We start from the raw sequence: 27964 nt of genomic DNA, 5'->3' as shown, positions 1-27964 counted from the left end.
TTATCTAAACTGCATTTAACCAGTTTGCTAACCAAAGTGGTTAAATGCAGTTTAGATAATAATGCTATTGGGTGGATTCACAGATGGCTGGAGAATTGAGCTCAAACAGAGATTGTTAAGGGCACTTCATCCTGGCTGAAATCAAAGTATCTATGACTGTGTGTACCACGGGATGGGCTGTAACTCAGTTCCAGGTTCTACCTCTGCAGGGTTACCAACCTCCATGTGGGGCCTGGAGATCTCCCTGAATTATAGCAGATCTCCAGATGACAGAGAATTGCTGCTTTGAAGGGTGGATTCTATGAGGTTTCCCAAACCCTGCTTTCCCCAGCCTCCATCCCCAAATTCCCAGAAATTTCTCAAAGCCAGAACTAGCAACCCTATATCCCTGGCCTCCCTGATTAAAGGTTATAGATAGGCCTTCTAGGGTCATCGAGTTGGCTAAGGGAGCAAACAGAATGCAGGATTAGGTGGACCATTGATCAGGTCCAGCAGGGCTTTAATGTTCTATTCTAATGTGTTTGTGTCAGTGCATTTCCATTACTGGGTGCATTTCCATTCTTAATCCGTTACCCTGTTGGAAAGCTGGAACATTTAGGAAGAAAAACCAAATAAACCTAAACAACCTTCAGTTTGGCACTATCCAACATCCGAGTTTTGTGTGCCTCTGAACTCTGGCTGCATTTCTATAATTACTTTCACCTCCCCCCCAAAGTCTTCTTTGCCACTGAATATCAGATGAGATGTTCTTCAAACATTCAGTCACCGCTGGCTAACCAGGCAGCATCCTGAACCCAGTTCAAACTATTGGCACTTGGCAGAATAAGGTAAATTACTGGGGGACAGATTTTTTTTAAAAAACATACCCTACCCAAATTGCGTTGAGGCACAGGGGAGGGGGGAAAGCCAGATACGAAGCAATTTGTATAATATGCTGGCAAGATGGCGGGGAGCCAGCAAGTGGAACTTAATGAGCTGACATCTGTCGACATCTCTGCCATGTCAGATTGTTGCATTTGTTTCACTCATTTGCACATTGTGGATAAGTAGAAAACTTAGGTGGAGGAGAAAGGCTAGACCTGCTATCCAATTTGTTCAGTTGCTTATGCGACCACTGACATTTGACAGTTCCTGATAGGGCTGTTGAATTAAAAAAAATTCGGTATAGTTCGGATTCGGCCGAATTCAGCCCGTTTAGATTCGGGATATGCCGAAGTCCGAACTCCCCCACTTCGGATCCGTTCAATTCGGCGGGAATTCAAAGTTCGGAAAAAAATTCGGCCGAATAAAGCCATTAAAAACACAATCGCGCCTTTCCGCGGCTCGGAGGGGGCATTTTTGGGGTTAGAGGTCCCAAACTTTCGGCAGAGCTTCAAAGGACGTTTATTGAAAGACTCCCCAAGTTTTGTAAAGATTGGGTCAGGGGGGGCTGAGATATGGGCCCTGAAAGGGGTCCCCCCACCCTTAATGTGCATCTCTCAGCAGAGCTTGCCGCCCACGCACAAACTCCCAGCCCCGATAACAGCTGAGAAATTTCCAAAGCAACTGCAAAACAACTGCAAAACAACACAACCTTGTTAAACAACACCTTTGCAACACACAACTGAAACCTCCCCCCTCAAACCAGGGAGCGAGAGACTCGAGGGGGAACACACACCCCAGGCAGAACCGACGAAAGCCCCCTTTGGCTTCCCCCACACCCACAGAAACTGCTCCCTCCCCACACACACACAGACTCTGCTTTCCCCCCACACACACACACACATACACAGGAGAAAAATTATAGATTAAAGCCCCTAAAGGGGTTTTACTGTGGCTGTCTTCTGTTCCATCAAGAGGGGCTGAAGAGGACTTGTAATCCAAGATGATTCCAATTAGGCACGGGACGTTTTGCTCTGGAGATGCACAGGATCGGCTGATCCATTCATCCCAATAGGGGAAAGGGGAAAGGGGAAAGCCCATATCTCGGGACCCCCTGACCCAATTTTCACAAAACTTGGGGGGTATCTTAAGAACACTGGTCTGAAACTCCGCTCAAAGTTTGGGATCTGCACCCCAAAAAATGCGCCCCCTGCAGCCATGGAAAGAGAAAAGGGGGGAGGCGATATTTCTGCCCCCACTGAACCCATCTTTACAAAACTTGGGTAGTATCTTAAGAATAATTGACTGAAGCTATGCTAAAGGTTTGGGGGCTATATTCCCAAAAAAGCGCCCCCTGCAGCCACATAAATGGAAAAAGGGGGGAGGGAAAAGGGGGAGAGCCCATATCTCGAGACCCCCTGACCCAATGTTTACAAAACTTGGGGGGTATCTTAAGAACACTGGTCTGAAACTCCGCTCAAAGTTTGGGATCTGTACCCCCAAAAATGCTCCCCCTGCAGCCATGGAAAGAAAAAGGGGGGAGCCCATATCTCGGGACCCCTGACCCAATGTTTACAAAACTTGGGGGGTATCTTAAGAAGCTTCATCTGAAGCTCCAGTGAAAGTTTTGTGTCTGTACCCCAAAAAATACGCCCCCTGCAGCCACAGAAAGGAGCGAATGTGCACAAGCACCCCCCCCCACACACACGAGGATTTCGCTCTCTCTCTCTCTCTCCCTGGCCGGGCCGCACATCAGCTGATTCCTCCAGTACTCAATCCTGACTGATTGGCCAGAAGAAGACCCAGCTTGGCCATCGATTGGCCGGGGGAGAAGAATGCTGCTTACTGACGGTTATGCTGCTTACTGACGGCCCCGAATTTGCCGAATTTATTCGTGAACTCCCGAACTCGCTGAATTCGGCCCCCCCGCTTGCCCGCCAGTTTTGAGTTCGGTTCCTCCCGAACTAAAAACCACCGAATCGGGAAATTCGGCTGATTTTCAGTTCGGGACGAACCGAATCAACAGCCCTAGTTCCTGATATATTAAGAATACAGAGTTTTCCCATCAAATATGGAGAACTGTATGATTCAACCTAACTTGGGTTCCCAGAGAGGACAAAGGCTAGCAATCCTCCATGATTCCTCAGCTATTTTAAACCCTGTTCACCTTTGGCATTCAGTGGCATGGGTTTTACTGTCATGGTGGATATTGTTTTCATTTAGTGGATAGGTGTTGGCTTCCAGTCCTGTGGATGACAAATCGCAGTGAGAATTGCTTATGGTTACATGCAAGTGCCTTAGCTCAGAAATGCACAGTTCTGTTCAGTTCTCAGAAGAAAAGCACTGTTGGAGCCTAGCAAATCCATCACACCTGGACATTACACAATTGTTCCTTACATTGTGTTTTCCAATTTAGCTTTCAGGGGCATAGTACGGCCATGATGATCTTGCTGTTCACATTGTTAAAATTAACTTGCTGTAAATCCTGTGTTTATTCTTAATAACCCTTTGCATTTATGAAGCTTTTCCCTTTCTCGTACGCCATGCAAACCTTTGCAGACATTTGCCCCGGGATATGGCATTATGCACAAGAAAATACCTCTAGCTATATATACTATCACTACCTCTTACTCACACAATGGTCTGAGTTCTCCACTGGTTTGATTTTTTGTTTAAACCAGTGCAGAAGAGGGGAGGCAAGAAGACCTCCAACCCCACATTGTTTAATGCATAATTTTAATAACAGAATGAATAGTGCTAGGTTGAGAGCACTAGCTTCTTGTATTGGTGGTGGTGGAAAGTGCTGTCAAGTCGCAGCTGATTTATCTTGACCCCATAGGGTTTTCAGGGCAAGAGACGTTCTGAGGTGGTTTGCCATTACCTGCCTCAGCCTGGGCTGAGAGAGTTCGGAGAGAACTGTGACTGGCCTAAGGTCACTCTTGCTTCTTGTATTAAGGACTGACAAACTCACGACTCTGTTTGGGACTGGGCTCGTTAAATGAGGGCATCCTTTAAAAGCAGATTGGAAAACAGGTTTATTCTCAGCCCAGTTCCAGCATTTATATCTTGTCAAATTCCCGATATCACAGGAAACTATGTTTTGGATCATGTAGGAAGTTGGTCATCCACACTAAGGGGTCAACCACCCTTAGAAAACTACATGTCCGGTGGCCTCTGGCATTCAATCAGTGTCAGGCTGCCAGGGGCTCTTTTCAATCTCACATGAGGTGATGCTCAACTCATAAATAGGGTTGCCAGGTCCCTCTTTGCTACTGGCGGGAGGTTTTTGGGGTGGAGCCTGAGGAGGACGGGGTTTGGGGAGGGGAGGGACTTCAATGCCATAGAGTCCAATTGCCAAAGCGGCCATTTTCTCCAGGAGAACTGCTCTCTATCGGCTGGAGATCAGTTGTAACAGCAGGAGATCTCCAGCTACTACCTGGAGGTTGGCAACCCTGCTCATAAAGAGAGCATGATGAACCACTGAATGAAGAGGCCTAGCAACTACAAAGTCCAGTGACATAATTAGCTTTGTTTGCAGGAGTATAGGATCTACTTACAAGCAAACACGCCATCTAGATTTTTGATGTCTTAGTTTTCCAATGGTACAATAGGGATAATTGCAGTAATTGATCAGAAGGGTAAATCGTCTAAGCTTTTGATCTCCAACTCCATTGTGAATACAAGGCCTGCCACAGGTGATGGAGGCGGCTGACAGCCTCTTCCCTCACCAGCCCGTTATTGTCCAAAACCAATGAACTGACTCATTTTCATCAGAGCTCCGATGCACTGTTTTCCCAAGCTTGTGGCCATCAAAGCATGCTTGTTTTTAGTTATTTCAAAACTGGAGGGGAATGCCCCCCCACAAATGGGTTTCTGTTCTGCCCTCAGAGGAGTCTGTAACCTCCATTCGGCATGCAAATGCTGATTGAATGGAAGTCAGTCCAGAACAGTACCTCATGCAAAGACGTAACAGTCAGCGGGTTGTTCTGATGAATCTCTGCCCTGGGTATGATAGAATGAGCTTATTCCATCTCACGCCGATCCTTCTCGGCCAAGGCTGGTCAGAGGCAAGGCCAGAACAGTGAATTATGCAGATTCATTTGGACATCAACCTCTCTTGCTAGTAATTTTGGGAGTCCCAGCAGTCTTTTAATGATTTAATTAATGCATTTCTCAGCCCAATAGCAGTCCTCTCAGGGATTACCTTAGCACAATGCTTGGGAATTGAGGTTTTTTATTAAACAAGTTGGTTCAATTAGTCAGCATTCCCCCCCTCCTTTTGTGTAGTTAATGATGGTAGTTATTCAGCATGTAGAAGAACAGTGCATTCCTAAGGAGAGTTACTCCAGTCTAAGCCCATTGAAAGTGAGCCTGTAGAAGTGTAGGGGTGCCTGATCAATAAACAGTAATTGAATCATTATTCTCCCTAAATTGTACCTCAGCTTTTTAAATACTCTATGCAGATCTTATCTAATACTGTTACTGACAACCAAAAATGCTTCATCACATGACTGGATATGGCGACAGGAAACAATGTTACCGAAGTGGAATAAATGATCTCCATATGGCTGAATGTTTCTCATCCCCTGATCATTTTATCTATAGCTACCCCTGCGTTCAGTCACCCGATGGGTACATCCCTCTGCACAAATTGCAAGGTAACACATTTGCAGGTCCACTTTGATGACACAAAAACCGGATCGGATGGCACACTAAAGTCTGCTCTAAAACACACACACATACACACACACACGATTCTTTTCACTTGACTGTATTTTGCGTGTCTGCCTTTTAAACAGTTAAAAAAAACAAAAACCACAGATAAGCTCAGCGTGTTCCAGATGGTGGTTAAGGCCGCCCAAATTCTTTTTCGTCTTTGGAAAGTACATTCCAGCTGAGTGTCTATTGGGCCTTTAAAATCAATTTCATTTCTTTTATAGTTCCCCCTTTTAACATGCATGCACACACACAAAAAGACCGATTTGCTTAGAAACACCTAATAAAATCCAATGGGGAGCTAAATAAATAAACACAGAAAATAGCCTTGTTAAACATCACAGGGAGCACATGTTCGGATCAAGCAGGGGCCATGGAAGAGCCTGGTGAGATAAATGTTCAGGATGGCCAGCTGTCCACAGGAGGTTGCTTTCCCCATGGCAGCATTTGATTCCTGACTGCCATACGCTGCTTGGGCCATTAGGTGTGCTTATTGCCAGACATTATGGGTTTTTGTTTTGTTCTGTTTAAATTAATGGCCTGCCTGAGATCGTTCACATATACAGCAGCTGAGAAGGTGAAATATTGTTTTATTCCCATTCTTCAGCAAAGCACAAAGGGGACATTGGCTTTATTAACCTGTTTCAGAGAATGCTTTTGTTTTGGATATCCCGTTGTGGCAATGAGTTTCTCTTTACAGGGCCCAGCTTTTAGGGGGGAAATATTGAATGGAATGAATTGATCAGTCTACAGATCAGACCACTGCTTTAAATATATTGAAAGCATAAAATACTGACCTCAGTTTGGGGCTGCAAACTTTAATTGAGTTACCTTGCAAACCTATGCAGTTGTCCAAGTCTAAATCAAGTGAGACCTATGGGTGTAGACTGGAGAAATTTCATAGGAGTGCCCTGTTAATCAGTAAGATCAACTTTAATTGAAAGTTGTTTACTTTTCTGCCTATTTTGGTTTTGATGTGCTAGAGTAATAAGAAGTGAGAATGGAAAATATTAACGAAAGCCTTCTAGCAATGAGTAGTACTTCTTGTTTTAAATTCAGTTCTAAATTACACTTCATTCAGTATTTCCAAGATCACCTATGCTATTGTGTGGTGTAGTGGTTAAGAGCAGGTGGACTCTAATCTGGAGAACAGGATTTGATTCCCCACTCTTCCACATGAGCTGCGGACTCTAATCTGGTGAACTGGGTTTGTTTCCTCACTCCTAGACATGAAGCCTGCTAGGTGACCTTGGGCTAGTCGCAGTTCTCTCTGAACTCTCTCAGCCCTACCTACCTCACAAGGTATCTGTTGTGGGGAGAGGAAGGGAAGGCGATTGTAAGCCAGTTTAAGACTCCTTAAAGGTAGAGAAAATTGGCGTATAAAAACCAACTCTTCTTCTGTTATGCAAAATTTGTCCCAATTCCATTGATTAAACAGTTGAAAGGAAAAGTTTATTTATTTAATATATTTAGATAACCAGTTGACAGTGTTTTAAACAAATATAGTCTCAATATTCTCAGCAACAGAAGCCATACTGAAGAGTCTTGCTAAAGCACTGGTTAGGAATCATAGTCCCATTTCCAAATGTGGTAGCCACTGTTATTACAGAAATCTCATTACAACTAAAAAGATAGATGTGTAATAAAAAGAATGGACTTTATTTGGGTTTACACTTCCTCAGCCCTGTTTTCCCCTTCTTCCTTCCCTGACCACCCTTTTTATATATGTGTCAATATGTGTGAGTCATTTCCCCTGATTTATTTCTCTTGCCTGTATGAATGCCTATGTACATCAGGTAAGGAAATATGTAACAGAATAGGAATACCGCACTATCCAACCACAGAGGAGATGAGCAGGGTTGATATGATGGTGTGGCAGTAGACATTTTCATACCTGAAGCCAAAAGACAAAATTATTCCCCTCTGATCTCTGCCAGAGCGCACTTTAAAATAATGGTAATGGTAATGGTACACAGAGAAAGATGCTGGAGACAGGCAAATTATAATTCCCAGGAATCTAATGCTTGATGCAACTGCTTCAGGGTGAAGCCAGCCTTGTGGTGATGATTGCATACAGAAAACTGCACAAAAGAAATTATCCATTGCTTTTCAAAAATCGGCATGAAACCTCTGGCCATTGCTTGGCTTAAGAAAACGTGTGTGTGTGTGTAAAGTGCCGTCAAGTCGCAGCCGACTTATGGCGGCCCCTTATGGGGTTTTCATGGCAAGAGACTAACAGAGGTGGTTTCCCAGTGCCTTCCTCTGCATAGCAACCCTGGTATTCCTTGGTGGTCTCTCATCCAAATACTAACCAGGGCTGACCCTGCTTGGCTTCCGAGATCGGGCTGTACTATGCTGCCTTCCCTCCTAAGAAAACATAAGAGCCCCTATACTGGATCAGATTCAAGGTCCATCTAGTCCAGCATCCTGTTTCCCACAGGAGCTATCCAGATGTCCCCAGGAAGCCTGCAAACCAAGCATGAAGAAACCAGCTTTCCTCTACAACTTTGCCCCTCCCACAACTGATCTTCAGTAGCATTCTATCTCAGAACCTACAGGGTCTAATTAACTATCAGAGCTAATAGCGTTTCACAGTCTTCTGTGAAGTTGTCTACTCCGCTCTAAAACCATCTAAGTTAGTGGCCACCTCTAGGACATTCCTGCCTGGAATTAAAATTGTAGGGAGAGGAGCTCCTGTCCCATCAATCAAAGAAGCATGTTTGGTGTGTACATGAGACATGGCCTTTTCAATGGCAGCCCGACAATTATGGAACAACATCCCCAGGGAGGTAACCTGCCCACCCCATTTTTAATCTTTAGGAGGCAGCTGAAGATGGTTTTATTTAGAACTGCTTTTGGTTAAGTTTACTAACAGTCCTGAGTTGTGATTTTAAATTGTGGTTTTTATTGGTTCTTGTAGGTTATCCGGGCTGTGTGACCGTGGTCTTGGTATTTTCTTTCCTGACGTTTCGCCAGCAACTGTGGCAGTCATCTTCAGAGGAGTAACACTGAAGGAGTAACCCTTCAGTGTTACTCCTCTGAAGATGCCTGCCACAGTTGCTGGTGAAACGTCAGGAAAGAAAATACCAAGACCATGGTCACACAGCCCGGATAACCTACAAGAACCAATGCAATGAGCTCTGACCGTGAAAGCCTTCGACAGTATTGTGGTTTTTATGTTTTTAATATATTTTATGTGTTTTTTCTGTTATCCATATATTTTATTTCATATAAACATGAACCTTCCAACATACAAATATAACAAAATACACACATACAATACATACCCAATACATCACATACTCAAACAACACCGTATACATACAAAATCTAATAAAGTGTTTTATCTATGTTGTAAGCTGCCTTGAGCTCCGTAAGGAAGAAAGGCAGTTATTAAATGAATGAATGAATGAATGAATGAATGAATGAATAAATAAATAAATAAATAAATAGTGTCACTGAATTCCTTAAATACGTGATGGATTATACACAAAAAGTACTTTCTTTTCTCAGGAAGGGATATACTGCCAATAAATTCCATTCTAAATTCTTTCAATTGATCTTCTTCACACTGCATACAATCTTACAACTTCTCTTAAGTCCTCCTTTAGTCGTCATATTTCTACCCCCCATCCCCAGCCAAGCTTCAAATGCTTTCATTTTTCTTTGTCGGAAAGGTGCTCCAACCACTTGATCATTTTTATGCCCTTTGGCGCACTTTTTCCTGTTTTATGATATCCGATTTGAAATGGGGAGACCAGAATTTAACACATTATTCCAAGTTCAGCTATGATATATTAATATAAAGGTGTCATGGTGCAGGTGATTTTCTTGTTAATCCTTTTCCTAATAATTCCCTAGCATGAGATCTGCATTTTGTTTTCATTGCCTCCACACAGTGAGTTGACATTTTAATTAAGCAAACTATCACAACCCAAAGATGTCTTTCCTGCTTAGTCAACACCAATTCACACAGGTAAGACAAGCCATTTGATACTGCCAAAAAAGCTTCCAAGTAACTGAGGGTCTGAAAACAGGAAGTGAGAGACAACTTTCTTCTCATCTGTCACCTGGCTGGCTGGGCCAACTGCTTCCAACAGCTTGTATCTTATTACTCTGCTTAGCAACGTTTGGAGCTTTCCTGCAGCCTAAAAAGCTTTCCTTCAACTTAAGGGGTTCTTCATCCAGATGATGGTAAGCATTACTAGCTGCTGAAGCTTGTACTCCATATAAGGGGAGTATAAATTCAGTGGCATCTCTAACTATCAAGCACTATGGGTCTCCAACCTTGTGTATGTGTCTCTGTGTTAAGTGTCATCAGGTTGCTTCTGATTTATGGAGACCCTATGAATTAATGACCTATAAAACTTCCTATTGTTAAGGTCTTGCCAACTGCCGGTCGTGGCTTCTTTTATACAGTCAATCCATCTCCTATTGGGTCTTCCTCTCTTCCTGCTGCCTTCAACTTTTTCTAGCATTATTGTCTTTTCCAGTGACTCTTGTCTTCTCATAATGTGACCAAGTACAATAATCTCAGTTTAGTCATTTTAGTGATAAGGAGACTTGAGGCTTCATTTGGTCTAGAACCCACTTATTCGTAAACCCCTCTTAAACACCACATTTCAAATGATTCAACTTTCTTCCTGTCAGCTTTCTTCACTGTCCAACTTTCACACCATACTTAGTAATGAGGAATACTGTGTGTGTAAAGTGCCGTCAAGTCGCAACCGACTTATGGCGACCATGGTGTTTTCATGGAAAGAGACTAACAGAGGTAGTTTGCCAGTGCCTTCCTCTGCACAGCAATCCTGGTATTCCTTGGTGGTCTCCCATCCAAATACTAACCAGGGCTGACCCTGCTTAGCTTCCGAGATCTGACGAAATCAGGCTAGCCTGGGCCATCCAGGTCAGGGCAATGAGGAATACTACAGTACGAATTATCTTGATCTTGGTCGCCAGCGATACATCATTTCACTCAGGATCTTCTCTAGCTCCTTCATGGCTGCCCTTCCCAGTTTAAATCTCCTTCTGATTTCTTGGTTGGAGTCTCCCTTTTGGTTCATGATGGAACAAAGCTTCCAGTTATTCTAAGTAGTTAGGTGTGTAATCTATTAGTGGTATCATCTTGAGGATCAAGTGGCACACCGTGTTGTGTCTCAGGAATTGACATATTGTTTGTATACTACTTTTGGAGACTTTCCAAAATGTGTGTGTGTGTGTGTGCTATGCTGATGCGGCCATGATCTGATAAGTTATTAAGGGACTGCTTCCTCATGTTAATGTGGTCCCCCTGTGTAAAGATTGTTAGGAAGGATTTATTCTGCATTTAAAGGTGTTTGGAGACCCACCCTGTATGCTAATGCGTCCGCCCTCTGAGTAAAGGTATTTAAACATCATTTCCCATGAGTGGGTTAATGTGTGCCAAGCAAGCAAATGGAGCACAAGGAATGATAAACTGTTAACAGCACATTTCTCTGCTAAAGATTTAGGTCTAGGAAAGAATCAGCTTAAAGCATTATTGTGAATACGCTAAGCTAGATGTTTATCTTATTAGACTCTGAGGTACTTCTAAACATTGTAATTAAAGAAGACATGGTTAAAGCATATTTATTAAATTCTGTTATGCTACTTTATGAATAAAGTTCCTTACCACATATACTTTAAATAAGACAGTCTTGGAAGTAGAAATTTTTTTTCCTCCTCTGCCCTTGGAAATTCCTTCCAAAGCCTGTATGGGTGAAAGGTTTCACGCAGCAGGACCAGGAAATACTTATAAGTCCATATTTAATAATAGGCATTAATGTTGACAATGATAGACATGCAACTACATTGTAGGGTTGCTAACCTCCAAATGGGGCCTAGAGTTCTTCTGGCATTATGACTGATCTCTAGACCTCAGAGCTCAATTCCTGTGGAGAAAATGGCAGCCTGGGAGGTGGGGACTGTATGGCATCACATCTCTGTTGAAATTCCACCCTCCCCAAACTCTGCCCTCCCAGGCTCCATCCTCAAATTTCCAGGAATTTCTCTACCCGGAGTTAGTGTTGCCAGCCTAGGGTTGCCAGGTCCCTCTTTGCCACCAGCGGGAGGTTTTTGGGGCAGGGCTTGAGGAAGGCAGGGTTTGGGGAGGGGAGGGACTTCAATGCCATAAGAATCCAATTGCCAAAGCAGCCATTTTCTCCAGGTGAACTGATCTCTATCAGTTGGAGATCAGTTGTAATAGCAGGAGATCTCCAGCTAGTACCTGGAAGTTGGCAACCCTATGCCAACCCCCCAGCAAGGGCAGGGAATCCCACACCTTGCCTCTGATTTCCCTCTGCTGCTCAGAATGGTGGTGGGAGAAAAATGTTTAAAATGTGCAACAGGCCAACCATTCGCACAGAAGCGGTGTCACACCATTGCTCCAACGGTGTCCCACCCCATGTTCCCACCTCCCCAGTCTTCTGCTGGGTGCCAGCCACTGGCTGGCAACCCTAGCCATGGCCCTCCCTGTAATTACTAATAGGATTTCAGCATAATCAGCTAATGTTCGTCTGGATTAGGACTACTTGGTCGACTTGTTTTAAATTCCTGTGAAGTGTCTCACTTTGGGTCCTTAAAATCAAACGCAGGTACCAAGAAGAACAAAGACTAGCAATTTACAGGACACCGCTGAAATTAGCTCATTGAACTCGGTAGGGTTTACCCAAACCTATACATGTTTATTCAGTGGGATTTAAATCTGAGTAAACCTATAGTGGTTTGGGCTTTATGGCCGTAGTCCAACACCTTGTATTAGCTTTGGGCTTCCTCCTGCTCACAAGAAAATCTGGTGAGCCACAGTTGACGTTTCAAGGAGCACACTTACTGTCTGTCCTCCCTGGAGACCTTTCAAACACCATTGTTAACAGGGGGATATTATGTTAACCTATAATCACAGCTCTGCAGAAGGAGGTGGAGTGGTGGTGGGAAGACAGAACCTTCATTTATTTAAAAATAGAGAAACAAGAGGTATTAAATGAAGACATGGGGAGAAAGATTCTGCAGCTCGACTTGTGTATGTGACTACCTGGGTCTTTTTAATGCACGGTAATCTAAATTTATAGATTTTGTTTCATTCAGCCATTAGAAGAAGAGGCAGTGCACCACCGCACCACCGAGCCACCATGCTGTACTTAGTTATTTATTTCTCGGTCCCAACGATCTAATCAATAAAGAACAAAATCAAACATGGTGCCCGCCTCTCGAAGAGAGAAAAGACCAGCTAAATAAAGATGTCCAAGAGGCTGGGGCAAAACATGCCAGCAAAACGACATATTGATTTCCAGCAAAGAAGCAGATTGTAAATGAAAAATATTCTTCTGACATAGTTATTAAGTGCAGGGCTGACACAACAAGCGGAGAGGCTGTTTTCTCTGACTGGAGGCTGAAGTCTGAAAGGGCAGCTGATGCTTCAGAGGCCAGATGAGCCTCTGGCTGTTGGAAATCAGTGCTGCCCTGTGCTAAGCAAATAAGATGCAAGAACAGGAACTTTTATGTTTGTTTTTTTCTTACTGGAAGATTTAAGGGATCCTGGGATAAGTAGCAACCTCAGGGTAATGGTACTAGAAATGAAGAATGGCCTTCCAAGCTTGGAACTCAAACTTGATCCCATTTGGTGTGGCTGCAGCCTGTTGTTATTAGCAATTAGAAAGGCATATGGAACAATTCTGTATCCTGCATATATAGGGTTGGATACAGAGGAAATTGTCCATAGGGTTGCCAACCTCCAGGAAGTAGCTGGAGATCTCCTGCGATTACAACTGATCTCCAGCCGATAGACCCCACCCTCCTCAGGCTCCGTCCCAAAAATCTCCAGCCAATGGCGAAAAGGGACCTGGCAACCCTATCCATGCGGATAAGGGGGTTCACTGATTTCTTCCCTCCCACTGAAGACCTTGGACTTCCCTAAAATTAAGGTTGCCAGCTCCAGGTTGGGAATTACCTGGAGATTTTCAGAGTGAAGTCTGAGGAGGGCAGGGTTTGGAGAGGGACTTCAATGTCATAGAGTTCAATGGCCAAAGCGGCCACTTCCTCCAGGGAAACTGATCTCTATCACTTGGAGATCAGTCGTAATAGTGGGAGATCTCCAGCCACCACCTGGAGGTTGGCAACCCTACCTAGGTTTGCCATCCTCCAAGGGGCTTGGAGATCTCTTAGAATTTCAGCTGATCTCCAGACTACAGAAATCAGTCCCCTGGGAGATAATGGCTGCTTTTGAAGGCTGAACTCTATAATATTGTACCCTGCTGAGGTCCTTGCCCTCCCCAACTTCCCTCCCCAGGCTCAACCCCCAAATCTTCAGGAATTGTTGCTGGTGATTGTGATGGTTGTCAGGCTATTAGTCTATCTGGAGTTGTGAGAAAGAGGAGGAAAGAAATTGCTGGGGTATACACTGATTAAGCCAATGGCCTATAATGGTTAGAGTATCAGACTAGGATCTGGGAGACCCAGGTTCAAATCCCCACTCTGCCATAAAAGCTTGCTGAGTAACCTTGGGTCAGTCACACACTCTCAAGCTAAACTATCTGCAGGTAGTTACTAAAGAAGAAACCAGTACCCAAAGACAAATTGCAAACAAGTAGTGCTATATTACAAGAAGTGATATGACAAATAAGACAAACATACACCAATATATGTACATTACACCTACATGGTATAGAGACCAAAATATCAAAATCTGGTATGAATTTCAATACAAGAAGTCACCAAGCAATATATATATACAATTCATAAGGCAAAAGCCTTCAGTAAGTTCAAATGGGCAAAAAGCCTCCAAGAAAGTAGTAAAGGCTTGGGTCCAGGATTGATGACAGGAAGATCTTCAGGACGTGTTATCCAGATCAATTTGACATGTTTCGCTTTTGGCTTCGTCAGCCCAATGCACAATGCAAACAATTACAAAACCATAGTAGGAGAGAAATTTTGAGGACCAAACAGGTTCCAAGCAGATCTGCTTTCCTTAAAAGGGGGGGAGTTGTGAGGAGGCCTCTCACTGATTGCTTTTGATGCCTGCCACCACTCAAAGTGGTGGCTGGAGAAAAATATTATGCTTGCCACCACTCAAATATGATGCCTGCCACCACAAAAAAAAATTGAAAAATATTTTAAACCCACCAGCATCCTCTGTGCTAGTACATCACTTCTAGATACAACCAGGAAATGATAATAGCTCTAGGAATCACCAGAAACTCAATGGTATTTCCGTCAATTCCTAGAGCTACCCATTGTCACTTCCAGGTTGTACTCAGAAGTCACATCGTGATATTGTGACACTGTAAAACCATAGAGTTTCTGGCTATTTATAGAGATACCCATTGTCACTCCCTCATTGTCACTTCCCAACATAGTGAAGTCAATGACATCGCTGAACTTCCCACAGGTTGCCAGGCTTGGCCTGGCAACCCTGGGTCAGGAGGAACCTGGAAGTGTGAAAGTTGAGGATATTACATAGTAAGATCTGAGAAACCCAGACAAGAGACCTCAGTACAAATGTTATCCATAAGTTCTACCAGAAATTGCACCAGGATGGCCCAGGCTAGCCTGATCTCATCAGATCTCAGAAGCTAAGCAGGGTCAGCCCTGGTTAGTATTTGGATGGGAGACCACCAAGGAAGTCCAGGGTTGCTGTGCAGAAGAAGGCACTGGCAAACCACCTCTGTTAGTCTCTTGCCTTGAAAACCCCATAAGGAGTCACCATAAGTCGGCTGCGACTTGACAGCGCTTTACACACACACACACACACATACACAATGAAGAAAGGAGAGGTGTAAATGTCTGATGCAGCTTGTTGTATAGCTTATTGGTGAGGCATGATTTTGCTCTAAAGCTCATTGAGAGACTGGAACACTTTGACTTCAGAAGAAAGAAAGTGAAGGTGTATGCGGGGGGCATGTTTTGTACATGCTAATACCAGAACAAGTATGTGTAATCAATAAAGAAGCAATCTAGATTCCCAAAGATGTATGCTATATTTATTTATTTAGCCACTAAATAATATGTAATTTCTCCAGGCCAAGAAATAAATTGAAAGGATTTAGGGGGATTTGCTTATCAGCGGAACACCACGTACCATTACATTCCTCCTGCTTTTGGGAAGGTACATTGAAATTTGGTTTAAGCTGCTGTGGTTCAATACTCCTCTTTCCTCTGTCAAGGTGCCTTGAACAACAGACAGATTAATCCTCCCCTTCTTTTTCTTCCCTTTTGGCAGCTCCTTGCTTATTTAGATTCCCTTGGCCTTCCTGCTAACAGCTGAGAATAAAAAAAGAAAAATCTCAGTGATGGCAGAAAGGCCAACTTCTCACTCTCTATCCATTGTCTTACTACTGCTTAGGGACCAGAGCAAAATTCTCTGATTCTCGACAACAGAATATGATTCCAAAGAGGCTGGCTTTGAGGGCAATGACGAACTGCCGCTTCTGCCGGAGCAACAGCTTTGCTTCCCAGTTTAATTTCAGCCTGCAAAGCACTCTCTCTCTCCCCCTCTCTTAAAAACAACACTTGATGCTAGACATGATACACAGATGAAGTGCAGAAGTTGTGGCGGTTTTTCCGCACCGTTTTTTAACTTGCATGGCTAGTTATTTAATCTCTTGTCTGCAGCGGTAATGGTTGAGTGGTGGATTTTGTTACAGTAGGTAGCCCCATTGTAAGCCCTACTTAATGATATAATTTGGCAGAAAGTATGGTTTCCATTTTGATGTCCCACAGGGATCGCATAGGCTGGAAATGGAAGGGTGGGAGTTTATCAGAGGTGGGAGTTTGGGCTCCTTTGTTGTTGTTAACTCAGCTTGATGCAGAGAATAAAGGGCATGCCGGTTAATGACCGGCTCCCAGTTAATCAGAATCCAGGGCTTATTATAACAAAGGATTTGTTCCTATGATGAGACCTCTTGCAGTGGCTGTTCCTTATTTAAACAGAAATGCGAATGGCTATAAGCTTATCTTTCATATTTTTATTGGCTTCTTTCTGTGAGGGACTGGAGAAGCAAGGAAATAGGTTTTTTTCCCCATAAGAACAGGCTGCTGAATCAGGCCAAATTCTATCTAATCCAGCATCCTGATTCCCATAGAAGTCAGCCAGATGCCTCTGCAAACTTTATCAACAAGGCAGCAGTCCAAACTTTCTTTCTTTCTTTCTTTCTTTCTTTCTTTCTTTCTTTCTTTCTTTCTTTCTTTCTTTCTTTCTTTCTTTCTTTCTTTCTTTCTTCCTTCCTTCCTTCCTTCCTTCCTTCCTTCCTTCCTTTCTTCCTTCCTTCCTTCCTTCCTTCCTTCATTTTCAGCTATATTTATTATTTGTTTACTTCATATATATGCCACCTTTCTCGGAGATGGGGACCCAAAGCAGCTTTTATCATTCTCTTCTCCATTTTATCCTCACAACTCTGTGAGGTAGGTTTGGCTGAGAGAGAGTGACTGGCCCAAGGTCACCCAGTGATAGAGTTGACATGTGCCCCACTAGGGACAGGAGACTTCCAACCCCCAGCGGACCTTGTCCGCTAAGACTCCAGCAGCCAGTAGGAGAAGGGGGGGGGGAAGTCACTGTCTGTGATTATGTGATGTCACTTCCAGGAAAACTCAGAAGTGATGTCATAACTCTTTAGCAATTCCTACATAAGCATGATATCACTTCCAGGAAACCCAAGAGGTGATGTCCCGCTGTCGCTGATGGCCCCCCTCCATGCCCCCTGCCCCCCCTGGTGCCCCACAGGTTGCCAGGTTGGGCCTGACATTCCTACTCATTGATCTTCCACCACAGAGTGGGGATTTGAACCTGGGTCACTCAGATTGTAATCTGAAACTGTAACCACTACACCACACTGGCTTTCATAGGGGGTCGGCTAAACAGTAGCAAGTTAGGCAAGTTGAGTAGTAGCAAGTCATCTCGTGGTTGTTGCTTGACGTGGCCCTGATGAGTCCTTCCTCAAAGGCCAGGACAGCCCTGGAAAGTGCCCTGCCCCCACACCTGATTTTTTTCTGACAGAAGCCAAAGCTTGTATGCTGGCAATACTGTTATATCCTCACTATCACCCCTATGGAAAACTCTGGTGTTCCTGGAGATCTGAAGGTTCAAGGATGGAGGGACATTCATTTTGTGTGTGTCTCAGTGTGTAGATTTAAAAAAAAATGAGGTCTTTCCCCCCATTTTCTTTTGAGAGTTCAGCCCAGTCAACGGTTGCCAGGGCAACCAAAATGGTGGCTGAACTCTTGTGAGGGGAAGAAATCTTGTGAGGGTTCAAAAACCCTATAGAGCATGCATGACTTAAAATCAGCAGGGGCGAGGAAGAAGGTCATCTCCTCTGATTCCTGCATAGGGTCAGGTGTTACAGTCCTGAGCTGATGAGAAGACACCTTGAGCCACCATTGATTAAAGGGTAGTCTGGTTATGCCTTCTTCCTGGCTACTTCCCAGCAATAATTACATTAGCAAATGAAAAAAAAATACATTAGGGTCATCTACAATGATCTCCCAAACTTGAACCATTACCCAGGAAGTATGGCAAATCACCAAACAGAAACTGCAAGCACCTGATCTCTAGCTTAACTTCCTACATCCAGAACTGGAACCGACTCATTTCATCCCAAAGGGTCAGAGAATCCAATTTAGATGGGGAGATGGAACAGAATATAGGGTATGCAGTGGTTGGGAGAACAACAAACCTCCAGACAGATAAAAGAATATAACCCACTTTCTAAAAAGTGAGGCAGCCATCAAGAACATACTGTGGCACAGTTTATCTGCTGGACTTGGGGAAAATATTTATAGGTCTTTCTCTTTTCATTCACACTAAAATTGAGAAGTCCATCATTCACTGGGTGTGTTATTTATAATTTCATAAAACTGTTCTATGGCAGGGTTTATTTTATCTGGCGCTTAATGCCCATCAAATAACAGCGCACCAAGTGAACAAAGGTGGTCTGGAAAGGACTGTGCTTTGAGGAAGATTGCACAGACAGCCATTTTCTGTGGAACAGCGGGTCAAAGGTTATAGATTTGGAGCATAAATTCCAACTTTGGCTGTCAGTAAGCGGAAGAGGGGATGTAATTGTCCTGACCACATCCTGCCATCCTATTCAGAAGTTTCCCTCAACGGCCATGATGTATAGTAATGGACACAGTCTCAGGACTGGATCCAAAACGAGATTGATGGAACCCTTGAAGTGAATAATTAGAAGGTGGTGATTACAGAAATAATAATTCATTAGAGGCAGTTCTGTGAAACTGAGAGAATTCGAAGGTAAATATGTCCATAAATCCTCAAGGTTAGATGCAGACTTCTGAGCATTCGACTGCCCCGTTTGATACCAAGGCAATTTCAATAAACATAGCAGAGAAGCTGAGGGAGAATAATAATAATAACGCAAATGCAATAAAAGTTCTTTTGGAGAACAATAAAAAGTCTTCTGTCCGGAGAGATATTTTATTGAAAGTTATTATAATACCTGCCTTTAGTTTTATGGACATTAATATTGGGCTAAGTAATTTCAGTGCCAAGACTTTTTCTACAGAAGATTAAATACATATTTTAAAGTAGGATAATGTGAAATATTTTTTAAAGATTTTATATTTTATGTAGTTAATATGCAGGCTTGGTAAATATTCTGTTTCTGCCTTTTCCCCTTTCAAACCGAAGCATCAGCCATCCATTTTGCCTACTTTATTAAAGAGAAACTAACATTAAAAAAGGCTCCCTTCCCCCGGCCCATCATTTTGGACTCAGAGTAAAGGCAAGCTAAGGTCATTTCTGCATGAATCACTTACAACAGATTTTACACTGGGTCAATCTGTACCTCTTTGCAATGTTGCTTTCTGTGTTCCCATATCAGTTTTATCCTGTTTGCACTTTTCCCTGAAAGCGATGTCATTCGTGACGTTACATAAGAACATAAGAAAAGCCATGCTGGATCAGACCAAGGCCCATCAAGTCCAGCAGTCTGTTCACACAGTGGCCTACAAGGTCCCTCTAAGAAGCCCACAAACAAGACGACTGCAGCAGCATCCTGCCACAATATAATAGCACCTAATATAGTAAGCATGCTTCTCTGATACTAGAAACAATAGGCATGCAACATGACTAGTTCATTTTGACAAGTAGCCATGGATAGCTCTATCTTCCACTAACATGTTCACTCCTCTTAAAACCTTCCAAGTTGGCAGCCATCACCACATCCTGGGGCAGGGAGTTCCACAATTTAACTATGTGTTGTGTGAAGAAATACTTCCTTTTATCTGTTTTGAATCTCTCACCCTCCAGCTTCAGCAGATGACTTCATGTTCTAGTATTATGATGAGAGAAGCCTGTCCACTCTCTCCATTTCATGCATAATTTTATAGACCTCTATCATGTCTCCCCTTAACTGCCTTCTTTTCAAACTAAACAGCCCAAAGTATTTTAACCACTCCTCATAGGGCAGTTGCTCTAGTCCCCTAAACATTTTGGTTGTAGATGACTGTGCTGGAGGCTTCCTCCACTTCCCCCTACTGTTTGTTTTCTCATGCATGTGCCCCAGTGATGGTACGGTATGGCGGACCGTAAGTTAAATATGAGCAGCCAGTGTGATGCAGCGACAAAAAAAGGCTAATGTGATATTGGGGTGCATCAACAGATGCATAACATCCAAATCACAAGATGTCATAGTTCTGCTGTACACTGCATTGGTCAGGCCGCACCTGGAGTATTGTGTGCAGTTCTGGAGGCCTCAATTCAAAAAAGATGTGGACAGAATCGAGCAGGTGCAGAGGAGAGCAACAAGGATGATCAGGGGCCTGAAGACCAAGCCGTATGAGGAAAGGCTGAGGGAGTTGGAAATGTTTAGTCTGGAGAAGAAGAGGCTGAGGGGGACATGACTGCTCTCTTTAAGTATTTGAAGGGCTGTCACTTAGAGGAGGGCTGGGAGCTGTTCCTGTTGGCAGCAGAAGATAGGGCTTGCAATAATTGGTTTAAATTGCAGGCGGAAAGGTACCAGCTGGATATTAGGAAAAAATTGTACAGTAAGAGTTGTTCAACAGTGGAATCAGCTACCTAGGGAGGTGGTGAGCTCCCCCTTACTGGCAGTCTTTAAGCAGAGGCTGGACAAACACTTATCAGGGATGCTCTAGTCTGATCCTGCATTGAGAAGGGGGTTGGACTAGATGGCCTGAATGGCCCCTTCCAACTCTATGATTCTATTATTCTAATATTATTCTAATATGGCCCAAAATATTCTAATATGCCCCATCACCAAAATACAATCCACCATTACAGACCCCCCCAAAAAAACCTCCCCCCCATTTTTGAAGGTGAATTGAACGGAAAGGGAGGGTGTGCGTGTTTGCAGCAGTCTACCACGAACTGCAATAAGGAACGATATGCACACATAGGAAACAGAAATATCTGAACCCCATGCAAATAATCCAATTTAAAACACAACACTGGGGAGGGTTATTCTAATGCTCCAACGTTCCTTTGCTAGTATAAATGAGTTAAATTTAAAAAGTATATGCTAGGAAATGGGTGGCCAGAGGGGAGGCGAGGGGAGGGGAGGGGAAGGGAGGGAGGGAGGGAGGGAGGGAGAAGGTAGATAGGCAACACAGTGTGTGTGGACATTGTAGGGGCGGAGCAATGAAGAGCATTTCAAACATGTCTGCACCTCAAGGGAAGTCATCTTTGAAACGGAGAAAAAGAAACACCATGCTATAAGTGGTTGTAGAAAACACGGAGATTAAGCGATAGCAAAACATTTTCAACACCAAATGGAGGGGAAACAATGCAGAAATGAAAGAATAAAATGTTGCATGAAATGTTTCAAATGATTCTTGCATTGATTGTGAATCCCCCAGGCCAGTTTCAGGGCATTATGAAGGTTTGTGACCCATGCTTACTGTGTGTGTGTGTTAAGTGCCGTCAAGTGGCTTCCAACTCATGGCGACAATATGAATGAAAGTCCTCCAAAGTGTCCTATTTTGACAGCCTTGCTCAGATCTTGCAAACTGAAGGCTGTGGCTTCCTTTATTGAGTCAATCCATCTCTTGTTGGGTCTTCCTCTTTTTCTGCTGCCCTCAACTTTTCCTAGCATGACTGTCTTTTCCAGTGACTCTTGTCATCTCATGATGTGACCAAAATATGATAGCCTCAGTTTAGTCATTTTAGCTTCTAGGGTCAGTTCAGGCTTGATTTGATCTATAACCCACTGATTTTTTTTTTTTGTGGCAGTCCACGGAATCTGTAACACTCTCCTCCAACACCACATTTCAAAGGAATCTATTTTCTTCCTATCAGCTTTCTTCACTGTCCAGCTTTCACACCCATACATAGTAATAGGGAATACAATGGCATGAATTAATCTAGTCTTGGTGGCCAGTGACACATCCTTACACTTCAAAATGTTTTCTGGCTCCTTCATGGCTGCCCTTCCTAGTCTCAATCTCCTTCTGATTTCTTGGTTGATGGTGGAGCCAAGGAATAGAAAGTCTTCAACAATTTCAATTTCCTCATTGTCAACCTTAAAGTTGTGTAATTCTCCTGTAGTCATTACTTTTGTTTTCTTGATGTTCAGCTGTAGTCCTGCTTTGGCACTTTCTCTTTTAACTTTCAGCAGTACTTTTAACTTTCAGCTTACTGTACACCCAAGAAAATAATGTTATTCTACCTCCATTCCACCAATATTCAGAAAGGGTCTGAGAAAAGGCTGGCTGGAAGACTTGTGTGTTGAAGGCCTTAATGTGTTCATACAGATCAGTTGGCAGAGCTGGGCAGAGCCTCTGCCTGAGACTTGGAGTGGCACATCATATGCAGAATGTCCAATTTCTTCCAGCACCTAACATGCAAATAAAAAGGAAGGTTTTGCTATTAATTCTCTTCTGCCTGGAGTCCCTGGCTCAGTTCCCTAACATGCTCCATGTACTTTGGTCTATCCAAGTATCAGAATGTTTAAAATCAAAACTTGGCACCCCTAAAACAGAAAAATAGAATGTCAGGGAGAAGGGAAATGCCTGAACCTTCTCCCTGAATGTAAGTTAAAATAACACGTAAGTTATCTTATGGAATTCGCTACAAGTTGTACTGATGACCACTGGTTTGGGTGGCTTTAAAAAGTGGCTATACCAATTCATGGGGTCTTTCAGTGGCTGTGAGCAATGATGGCTAAATGGAACCTCCATGTTCAGCGGCAGAATATCTGTGAACACCAGTCGCTGGAGCCAACATGGACTTCTCAAAGGCGTTGGAGGAGACTAGCCTAGATGTACAATTGAGCTCTTTTCATCAAAGTGGCATGTTCTGTATATACGTATAAAGAAGCCCAGGATCATGCTTGCTGGCCCCATCCCCATCCATGAAACATCTGTGGTGAGCCTCTATATGTGGATTTAAAAACTGTTGTGTCTAATACACAGGCCGCTTCGGGTAATCAAGAGGGATCATGTCCCCATCTACAGACTTACAGCAATTTTTATGCCAGAATGGGGCTCACGTATATATATTCTTGGTTTCTTAGGGGTAGGGTTGCCAGGTCCCTCTTCACCACTGGCAGGAGGTTTTTGGGGCAGAGCCTGAGGAGGGCGGGGTTTGGGGAGGGGAGGGACTTCAATGCCATAGAATCCAATTGCCAAAGCGGCCATTTTCTTCAGGTGAACTGATCTCTTTCGGCTGGAGATCTCCAGCTAGTACCTGGAGGTTAATAGTAAAAGAAAACCTATGCTGGCAATAGAATACAGCTGAACCTAATTAGGTTCAGCAGTACTTGGAGGTTGGCAACCCTACTTAGGGGTGCACTAAAACGGTGACCTTCCCCTCTGTAGTCCGAAATGATTAAATCGCACAACCCCTCTACCTTATTCTGCTGCATGTATAGATTAGGCTGCTGACAGCAAAAGAGACTAAAAGCAGATGTTCTGAGTGGGTTGTATAGGAATTGGCTTTCCCCTTTCATTTTATTATAAGCAGATCACCATACCTACAGATTAATCGGTTGAATAGACATTAAAAAATAAGATCAGAGAAAAATCTGTCCGTGGGGTTGATTTCACAGTGGCCACGGTTGCATTGCTGTTTGTTGTCTCTTCCTTGCACACTTTGGTTGTTGTCTCATTCTTATGTGGTGAGTAAGGAGCTGCCCTGTAGTGAGTCTCAGGATCCTTACTGGTGAGACACAGGAGGGTATTAGGAGGACAGAGTTTTACTGAGTAGATTAAAATGGAGTTGACCACTCTCAGCCCTTGTCAATCGGGCACTAAACCATGAGGTATTTAACTGCTGCTGTTTCACACTTTATATGGTAGAGCCCATGAATAAGGTGTTTTTATCGAAATGGGCTTTCCTCCCCCAGGGCAAGCAATGCACACCAATTTCTGTAACAAGCGAGCATAGAAATTGGGTGTTTGGGATCAAAATATTGAAGTCCACTCTTGGGGACTCTTGTAGTAATAGGATTTCATCTGTTGATGAGCTTCTTTCCCAAAGCTTCACATATTTTTAGAACTGTTTCAGTAATATATAGATTGAATTGTTGTATTGTGCAGACTCTGACTATGGATCCATGTAGAAATTGGTCATTTCATCTGTCCCATTTTTATCTCACCCTTCCTCCGATGAGTTCAAGGTGGTGTACAGGATTCCCTACCCCCCATTTTGTCTTTAACAAACCTGTGAGATAATTTAGGCTGAGAGGGGAGCGATTGGCCCAAGATTACTCACTCAGCTTCATGGCTGAGTGGAAATTTGAACCTAGATCCTAGTCCAATACTCTAACTACCACACCACACTGATACTTTTGTTATCACCTGTATGTTGCCTTTCTAGCACCTGTCTTGTATTTCCCCATATTACTTAGGATGTATTAATCAGTTGGACGAGCTGTTTGTGTGTGTGTATTTGCTGCTTGAAAAGTATGCAGGTCCAGTCTGGTCCATTTGGATCCATTGGTGGAGGGCCTTGTGCTGTGGGTTGATAAGCAACCTCAGAACATATTCTGCAGCCATACCCTTCAAGGTCATAGAATCATAGAGTTGGAAGGGACCACCAGGGTCATCTAGTCCAACCCCCTGCACAATGTAAGAAATTCACAACTACCTCCCCCCCACACCCCCAGCGACCCATACTTCAAGCCCAGAAGATGGCCAAGGTGCCTTCCCTCTCATCATCTGCCTAAGGTCATAGAATCAGCATTGCTGACAGATGGCCATCTAACCACTTCTTAAAAACCTCCAGGGAAGGAGAGCTTACCACCTCCTGAGGAAGCCTATTCTCTGAGGAACTGCTCAAACTGTTAGAAAATTCTTCCCAATGTCTAGACGGAAACTCTTTTGATTTAATTTCAACCCGTTGGTTCTGGTCCGACCTTCTGGAGCAACAGAAAACAACTCGGCACCATCCTCTATATGACACCCCTTTCAAGTACTTGAAGATGGTTATCATATCCCCTCTCAGTCTTCTCCTCTTCAGGCTAAACATACCCAGCTCCTTCAACCTTTCCTTATAGGATTTGTTCTCCAGACCCCTCACCATCTTTGTTGCCCTCCTCTGGACACGTTCCGGCTTGTCTACATCTTTCTTATATTGTGGTGCTCAAAACTGAACACAGTACTCTAGGTGAGGTCTAACCAGAGCAGAGTAAAGTGATGCCATCACTTTGTGTGACCTGGGCACTATACTTCTGTTGCTATAGCCCAAGATCGCATTTGCCTTTCTAGCTACCAGATCACACTGCTGACTCATGTTCAGAGTTTGGTCTACTAAGACCCCATGAACCTTTTCGTACACACTACTGCTAAGACAAGTCTCTCCCATCCTATAATTATGTATTTGATTTTTCCTATCTAAATGCAGAACTTTACACTTATCTCTGTGATAAATCCTGAGGGTCATCCTGTGTCATCCTGAGGGTAGATGCTGTTTTGGGAGCGGGGCATAAATCTAGGGAGGAGGGAATGTAAATACAGAGCCACATGCCTTCAGTATGGCCAGTGGATAAGATGGCCACCTTTTGCCCCAGACCTTCTTCTTCATTGGTTAAATCTCCTGATGCTTCAGGAGACAATTGTGCTGTTTTGCCAGAATATGGGCATTCTCATACATGTATGAGTATTGAGGCAACCATATGCAGCACAAGTCCTGTTAGTCAAGAATCCCTTGCTGGGGGCAGTGATCTAATGCATGGATGAAGAGTGTTAGCACAATTTGGTCCTGGCGCTTAATTTTCCTTGTTGCAGTGTTCAGGATAGGAAGGTAGAGGACAAAGGAGTATCAGAGCATTGAATTCCAAGTCTGAGGATAAGTTGTAAGCAGCTTCTGATAATCATTGGCCATGTCTGCCACAGCAAGTTTTCTTCTCCAGCATACCATGCAGATATTCTTACACAGACCCAGATCCTTGTCCTCCCCACAATACCATACAAGAGAGGAACAAGGTAGAGAAACTAATTCAGTATCAGACTTCTGCTGTCAGCAGCAGTATAATTTTGTCCTCTGCGCAGAAGCACTACAGCCCATGTCCAGAGGCTTCCACAGAATCTCCCTAATGGTGTCTCCATTAGTAATTCAGCTAATTGCAGCAATTACATGAAGGAGTTGCTGCTGAGGAGAGACGCCATTTCGTTTCTCCTTAACACAATGCAGTACATGCTGCTTGTTAATTAGAACAGTGGCCAAAAAAAAATGGAGAAAAGAATCACCAGCTGGAAAGCGGAAGGAACATGTGCTGCAATTCACTGGGGCCACAGATGATGGCTTTGCCTTTTCACTGCCAGACCTTCCACCCTACCTGCTGCGCTCTGGCCATTCCATTAATATCTCACTGGGGTTCCATCTCTGTGCATTTAGCAGGGTGTGACCACAAATTCAGTTGGGCCACATGTTTTGCTTTGTGTAGATGTACCTAGAAGGAAATATGCTGTTCAGTTCTTTTACATTTGTGTATCCAAAGTATCCTTGCAAGCTTAACCATATGGTCCACATTGATATCAAACGAGAAGGATTATCTGTGCAAAAGATGTGTTCTACCTGATTGTAAATAATATCCTCGGCAGCACTCTGGTGGTGGAAAATGCCGTCTAGTCGCAGCTGACTGTTGGTGACCCTGTAGCATTTTCAAGGCAAGAAACGAACAGAAGTAGTTTGCCATGCCGGACTCTGGCTGCAATCCTGGACTTCCTTGGTGGTCTCCCATCCAAGTACTAGTCGGGGCCAAGCCTGCTTAGCTTCTGAGAGCCAGCAAGCTCATGCTAGCCTGGGCCATCAAGGTCAGGGCCTGTAGCATTCTGTGTGTGTGTATTAAGTGCCGACAAGTTGCTTCCGACTCATGGTGAGCCTATGAATCAATGTCCTCCAAAACATCCTATCTTTAACAGCCTTGTTCAGGTCTTGCAAATTGAGAGCCATGGCTTCCTTATAGAGTCAATCCATCTCTTGTTGGGTCTTCCTCTTTTCCTGCTGCCTTCAGCTATTCCTAGCATGTTTGTCTTTTCCAGTGACTCTTCTCATAATGTGACCAATGTACGATAGCCTCAGTTTAGTCATTTTAGCTTCTTGGGTCAGTTCAGGCTTGATTTGATCTATTACCCACTGATTTGTTTTTTTGGCAGTCCACGGTATCCATAACACTCTCCTCCAACACCACATTTCAAAGGAATCTACATTCTTCCTATCTGCTTTCTTCATTGTCCAGCTTTCACACCCATACATAGTAATGGGGAATACTGTGGCAAGAATTAACTTGATCTTGGTGGCCAGTGACACTTAAGAATATTTTCTAGCTCCTTCATTGCTGCCCTTCCCAGTCTCAATCTCCTTCTGATTTCTTGGCTGTAGTCTCCCTTTTGGTTGATGATGGCGACAAGGACTAGAAAGTCTTGAACAATTTCGATTTCCTCATTGTCAACCTTAAAGTTGAATAATTCTCCTGTATGCATTACTTTTGTCTTCTTGATGTTCAGTTGTAGTCCTGCCAGAATGTAAATAGTATCTGTGTTATCTATATTTTCCATTCCTTAAGAGATTTGGTACTGTAGCGGAAAGAGTACTGAGCCAGCAAGTGCTGGCTCAGTACTCTTACTGAAATGCTGAAGGAGTGGGTTAATGCAACTGAGCTGGCTTTTAGGGTTGTAGTAGGGTTTACTGGTGGGATAATGTCATGTAAAATACTTTGAACCATTCAACAACTGCAAATATTGGGCAAGACTCTAGTAATTTCATGACATATGTATAAAATAAGAAATGTCAGTAGTGAGACGGCATAGCACACCCAATAGAAGCCTTAGTGAGGCACTCATTGTGAGGAAAAAAAATACATGGGAGATGACCCATAGTGTCATCCTAACCAGAGTTACACTGTTCGGTACCTATTGACTTCAGTGAAGAGGTGTTACTCCGCTTGGATTTATGCTGTTAATA

General features: G+C 43.6%; 1 protein-coding gene across 3 annotated transcripts in view; it reads left to right on the top strand.

The window, feature by feature from the left end:
* Nucleotides 1-27964, top strand: part of NRXN3 (neurexin 3) — a 1387810-nt gene that overhangs the window by 1304307 nt on the left and 55539 nt on the right. The gene's annotated exons all lie outside the window — the stretch shown is intronic.

This window comes from Euleptes europaea, chromosome 6, assembly GCF_029931775.1.
Source record: "Euleptes europaea isolate rEulEur1 chromosome 6, rEulEur1.hap1, whole genome shotgun sequence".
In the NCBI taxonomy this organism is placed as follows: domain Eukaryota; kingdom Metazoa; phylum Chordata; class Lepidosauria; order Squamata; family Sphaerodactylidae; genus Euleptes; species Euleptes europaea.
Note: the sequence above shows the minus strand (reverse complement) of the source record. Positions and strands in the feature narration are given on the sequence as shown.